This window comes from Gossypium arboreum, chromosome 9 (assembly GCF_025698485.1).
Source record: "Gossypium arboreum isolate Shixiya-1 chromosome 9, ASM2569848v2, whole genome shotgun sequence".
In the NCBI taxonomy this organism is placed as follows: domain Eukaryota; kingdom Viridiplantae; phylum Streptophyta; class Magnoliopsida; order Malvales; family Malvaceae; genus Gossypium; species Gossypium arboreum.
Genome location: NC_069078.1, coordinates 54208887 through 54215210, shown reverse-complemented (window position 1 = coordinate 54215210; position 6324 = coordinate 54208887). Strand labels below are relative to the sequence as shown.

The window sequence follows — 6324 nt, the reverse complement described above, 5'->3', positions numbered from 1 at the left end:
CTTTTGATTTTCCATCACGTGTCCATGGAAATAGCTTATATATCTATCATCAAATGTAAGCCATTTCGATTTAGATTTTTGGAACCATAACAATTCTTCATGCTTCAAGATTTCTTCAATCTCTTTACGTAATACTAATTCATGTTTGTGAAGTCGTATCGAAGGCCTTAAATATAAAATTTTCTACACCCGATTCAACTCAGATACCAGTTTCCTCTTGCGCACAAAAATATTACTGTAAACATGTTTGTTCCAATCTTGTACCATATCTTGGAACCATTTTAAATTAACCTCCACCTCCACATCGTCCTTCCAACTTTCCCTAACAAGACCTTTAAATTCAGTATGAAGCACTGATAAATCGTAAATTATACATATTTTTACCCCATGTTTAATGCATTTTATGGATGATTTTTCATAAGAATTGGTGAATTCGATGCTCCTAATGCTTTAATTTCATGTTTTATACTTAGGAGAGCATAGGAGAGCGAAAGGAACGAGAAACGGGCCAAAAACAGAGAAAATGGGCCAAAGTACGATATCAACATGGCCTGGACCTCCTCACATGGGTATAGCACACGACCGTGCCATTCTAACAGGCTCAAACACGGCCTGAAGTAATCGCAAACGGGCGTGTCACACGGGCGTGTCCCTACCAAGTGCAAGTTAAGTCCAATTCGGAAAAGGCCACTTTTAAGGTCTTCTAAGCATTCCAAAGCCTATAAATACACCCTAGAGGAGTATGGAAAAGGGAGGAAGAAGAGGGGGTAAGGAATTACTCCAAGGAAGCCGATTGATCCATCTTGAAAGCCGGATTCATCATCAAGACTGAAGATCTCTCCTCAATTTCCCTTTAGGAGTTTTGAGTTTTGTTTATGTTTTATATTCTTTATTCTTCTGAGATGTTTTCTTATTTAGTTATGAACTAAAACCCCTAAATACCTAAGGTGAATGAAACCTAAGACAAATCTTGTTATTATTTTCTGAATCGTATGATAAATATTTAACTTGTTCTTAATTATGTGTTCTTAATTCTTGTTTTGATATCCCAGGATACTGATTCAAGACATGCTTTTATTCAGAGGAGGAATAGACCTTGTCGAAGAGTACTTTTGTCATAATTAAGCGGAGTTTATTGCGGGCTTAGAAATAGGGTAACAAGATTTTGCCGGATTAGGGTGAAACCTAATAAGGGGATCCATAGATTGAGTTAATGCAACCCTAAAGTGTTAATTAGAGAAAAGTTTCGGTTATTCAATCTAGGGATTAGACGTTATTAGTCTTGAATAGGGATAATAACATAAATTAGGGATCTCTACGGAACAAGTTGAATGAATAAATCGTCCGATTCGGAGCCAAAATAACAAGTAAAGTCTAGGTAGATTTTTCCTTAGGTATTGTCTTCATTCAATCGATTTTCCCAAAAATAATTCCCCAATTCTTTCCTCTGTGAGTTCTTAGTTTAGATAATTAGTTAATTAAAACAAAATCTCTTTATTCTTAGGCTAGATAATAAAAAGATAGTTATTACTAGTACTTTTAGTTCCTTTGGGTTTGACAATCCGGTCTTGCTAAAACTATACTACTATTCGATAGGTATACTTGCCTACATCGCGATAATAGTTAGTTCAAGAACGAGTAGTTATAAATATTTAAAACCTATCACGAAACCTCGCGATCAAGTTTTTGGTACCGTTGCCGGGGAACTAAAATATTAGGAACGCTTAATTTTTATTACTTTAGCCATTTATTTTTCTTGCAATTTAATTTAATTTTATCATTATTATTATTTATTAACCTACTCTTTCTTTCTCTTGGCAGGTTTTCGTAGTTTATGACTAGAAGAAACCTGTCAGGGCCACTACTTTTTGACGAAGAAATAGATCGAATAGTTCGTAAAAACCAAAGAGAAATAATGCGAAGCTTAAGATACGTAGAGAACGAGCAAGAAGACGATACTCAACCCCCAACCGAAGAGATGGCTGAAAACCAAGGCAATCAGCTACCTCCTGCAAATTGCGATTAATCAAAATCCTGCTCCACGCACTATGTATGATTATGCTAAACCTTCTTTATCAGGAACTGAATCTAGCATAGTTAGACCTGCTGTAGCTGCAAATACTTTTGAATTAGAACCTAACACTATTCAGATGATACAACAATTTGTTCAGTTTGATGGTTTGCAGGAGGAAGATCCCAACGCTCACTTAGCAAACTTTCTGGAATTTTGCGATACATTTAAAATCAATGGCATTTCTAATGATGCCATTCGTCTTCGGTTATTCCCTTTTTCATTGAGGAATAAATCTAAACAGTGGTTGAACTCGTTACCACGATGGTCAATTACTACTTGGGAACAAATGACCGAAAAATTTTTACTAAAATATTTTCCGCCGGCTAAAACGGCTAAATTACGTAATGATATCTTTTCTTTTGTGCAGATAGACTTAGAAATACTTTATGATTCATGGGAGAGATACAAGGATCTATTGCGAAGGTGCCCTCACCATGGGTTACCTCTATGGCTGCAAGTTCAAACGTTTTACAATGATGTGAATCCCTCGACAATACAGATGATTGACGCAGCTGCTGGAGGAACCATCAACAATAAAACACCTGAAGAGGCTTATGAATTCATTGAAGAAATGTCACTGAATAATTATCAGTGGCAAGTCATGAGCACTAAGCCAACAAAAACAGCTGGCGTTTATAACGTCGACTCAGTTACTACGCTGTCAAATCAGGTAGAACTTCTCAATAAAAAGATTGATGGTTTACTTGGTTCTATGTAGGTACATCCAGTAATGAGGTGTGGCTCAAGTGGAGGAGGTGTGCATACAGAATATCAATCTTTCAATCCTACAACCGAAGAGGAACAAGTCAACTATATGGGTAACAATAACTTTAGATCTCAAAATAACCCATACAGTAATACTTATAATGCAGGTTGGAGGAACCACCCAAATTTCTCCTAGGGTGGTCAAAGGAATCAAAAGCCACAAAATCCTTAGGGTTTTCAATAGCCACTTTATCAACAAGAGAAAAAACCAAACCTTGAGGAGATGCTCTCGAAATTCATATCAGTGTTAGAAACCCGTTTCCAAAATACCGATACAGCACTTAAAAATCAACAAGCATCGATCCAAAGACTCGAAACTCAGATAGGCCAGCTATCCAGACTGATCTCCGAACGACTACAAGGTAGCTTAGCAAGTAGTACTGAACCTAACCCAAGGGAATACCTCAACGCAATTAGTACTCAATATAAGGAAGGATTCATTGCGCCTGAGCCAGAATTGATGCAAGAAACTATGGTGAGCAAAGGTAAAAGTGAGGTAAGTCATAACAAAATAGTGAATGAAGAATATAAGCCTCGTGTCCTATATCCTAACGCGACAAGGAAAGACCGTTCAGACGAACAATTCAGTAAATTCCTTAAACTTTTGAAAAAATTACATATTAACTTACCGTTTATTGAAGCTTTGTCGCAGATGCCGAATGCAATGAAATTTTTAAAAGAACTTTTAGTAAATAAGCGGAAGTTGGATGAAGCGTCACATGTGGAGCTAAACGCAGTCTGCTCAGCTATTCTACAGAGTAAGCTACCCCACAAATTGAAAGATCCAGGGAGTTTTACAATTCATTGCTTAATTGGTAGTTTAGATATAAATCATGCATTAGCTGATTTAGGTGCTAATATTAACGTCATGCCTTACAAAATGTTTAAGCAACTAGGTCTTGGGAAACTTAAACAAACTAGGATAAGCATTCAATTGGCAGATAAAACTATAAGATTTCCTAGGGGTATTATTGAAGATGTACTAGTGAAAGTAGATAAGTTCATATTTCCCGTTGATTTCGTTGTTCTAGACATAGAGGAGGATAATAACACCCCTTAGATTTTAGGGAGGCCCTTTTTAGCAACTGCTAAAACAATTATTGATGTTGGCACATGTGAGCTTACACTTCGTATGGGAGACGAAACAATCACCCTTCAAGCTCATAATTCTGGCATCACATCGAACATTGAAGGTAATGGTCCACACCAATCTACTAAAACTAACAATATGACTTTACAGAAATTGAGCTTCAAAGAAGTTCACGAGCCATGTTCCAGAAATGATAGAGGACACATTCATAAAGAACGAAGGCTATGGATAGAGGAGCTAGATGAATGGAGAGCACATAAACTGAGAACACACGATAAACCGAAACTACGCCAAAACGAGCCCGATACCTCTCCAAATCAACTTAAGGTTGGTGATAAAGTCTTATTAGATGCTGAAGATCCCCACATTGTCACTACCACACCGAATGAGGAAATCCTTTTTACGGTACTCAGTATTTTTCTATTCGGTATGGTGGAGGTGAGTCATCCCAGGTTCGACACTTTTAAGGTAAACAACACCCGTTTTAAACCTTATTTTGATGACACTGATAATAGGAATGAGGAGTATAAACTCCTCGAACCACCATGACCATACAACGGAGAGGTAAGTCGAGCTTAGACTATAAATAAGCGCTTCTCAGGAGGCAACCCGAGCACTAACAATATTAATTTCTTTGAATTTTGGTATTTAACTCCTAACTTACTAATAGAAATCTTGAATACAGGTGTTTCCACAGAGAGACGACCAAGCACAAGGGCGTGCTCAAGGCCGTGTGAAAATAGGACAAAAGATTTTCCCAACACGGGCTACGATTAAATGCCACGGCCATGTGATACGGTAATGGTCGAGCCAGCCAAAAGAACACAGGCGTGCGACATGCCTGTGTAGAAGACCCGTGGTTGAAATTGAGAAACTAGCACGGGCGTGCGACACGCCCGTGCCTAACACCCGTGGTCGAACCTGTTAAATTAACACGGCGTGGAACTTGAACACACGGGCGTGGGAGAAACGAACGAAGCTAGACACGGCCGTGCAACACGACCGTGTGAACCCACACGCTCGAGGAACACGGGTATGTACTAAATGTCAGACGCGCCCAAATTTGATATTCGCGAATCACATGGGCTGAAATTAGGGGACACGGGCGTGCGCCATGGGCGTGTGCCCCAAAATCTATAAATACCCTGCACTATTCACTTTTTCCCCATTCAAAAACCCTAACCCTAGCCGCTGCAACTCCACACGGCCCCCTGCCACGCCCGTGCGCCGCCTTCAACTTCGTTTTTGACGCCCAATCTCTCTTCCTTAGCGTTTGTTTACTCTCTTCACTTCTATTTTACTTATTATTAATGCTTATTATTACAATAATTTCCATTTCTTTTGAACTATCTTCCATTTCTGTTCATTACTTTATCATTTAGTTTGCATTTTTAGTTAGTTATTATACATTGCATGTTAAATCAAGTGATTAGGAAACTTCATACCCATGATTTTACCATGCTCATTCTCATGATATTCCCATGCCAATATCTCTCATGTAATTTGCATTGTTCAATTATTTCTTATACATTTCATGTTGTTAGGAAAGCTTTATTCTTTTACACATGCCATTACTACATACAATGACAAAGTCACGTAATTATTATATTAGTTATGTTTGGTTGTTGTTGAAAGTCTGCTTTTTAGTTGGAAATTGTATTCCTTTTACTTCGACCACTCATCAAGATGATTGATGATTCTAATCGCAGGTACCATGTAATCGTCAAGAGGAAAGAAAATCGCCGTACCTGCTTCGAAGTAGAGGAAGGGAGTGTCCTCTTCCGCGGGCCCAACCGCGAAAATCCGTCACCCTCTCCTACAATTTCCCCGAGGGCCCCAGGAAAAACTGTTCCAAATACTTTGGGCCCGACCCTTAATTGCGGGCTGTTGCATCGACTTAGCTGCCGTAGAACAAGTCCAGATGGCTGATGTGATTCGGGCTCTCCTAACCACCGACCCTTGAGAGTTGTTCTTTGGTATTATTGAGCCAACATACCTCAAGCTTACGATGGAACTATACTCAACGTTCCATCTCCAGATCGTAATGACAACGTATGATGATCCCGGTACGGTCTAGTTTCGCCTAGGCAGATTAATCCGCCAGCTAAGCATCCCAAAGATTGGTGCTGCTCTAGGCTTATATACGGAGGAGTTTCGAGAGGAGAATGAACTACATGCTTTCAGTCGCCACATACATTTCTCACCCTCGAAGTGCTGGCACACTTTGGCCCCTAGCACGGCCTCGTACAATTCTAGCCGTTCCAAGGCATCAGTTCTCCCACCATCCCTGAGGTACTTACACGCTATTTCAGCTCACATGATTACAGGGAGGTGAGAGAGCATTGACGTCGTCAACACCCACGACGTCTACTTCTTATGGTGCATGTTGCAAGGG

The 6324-nt window shown here is 39.4% G+C and overlaps 1 non-coding gene across 1 annotated transcript; it reads right to left on the bottom strand.

Annotated features, from left to right (window-relative positions):
• Window positions 1–2408: 2408 nt before the first annotated feature.
• On the bottom strand, window positions 2409–2515 carry LOC128281302 (small nucleolar RNA R71). The gene has a single exon (XR_008271515.1). It is a non-coding gene; the product is annotated as a small nucleolar RNA R71 (small nucleolar RNA).
• Between the last annotated feature and the right edge of the window lie 3809 nt (window positions 2516–6324).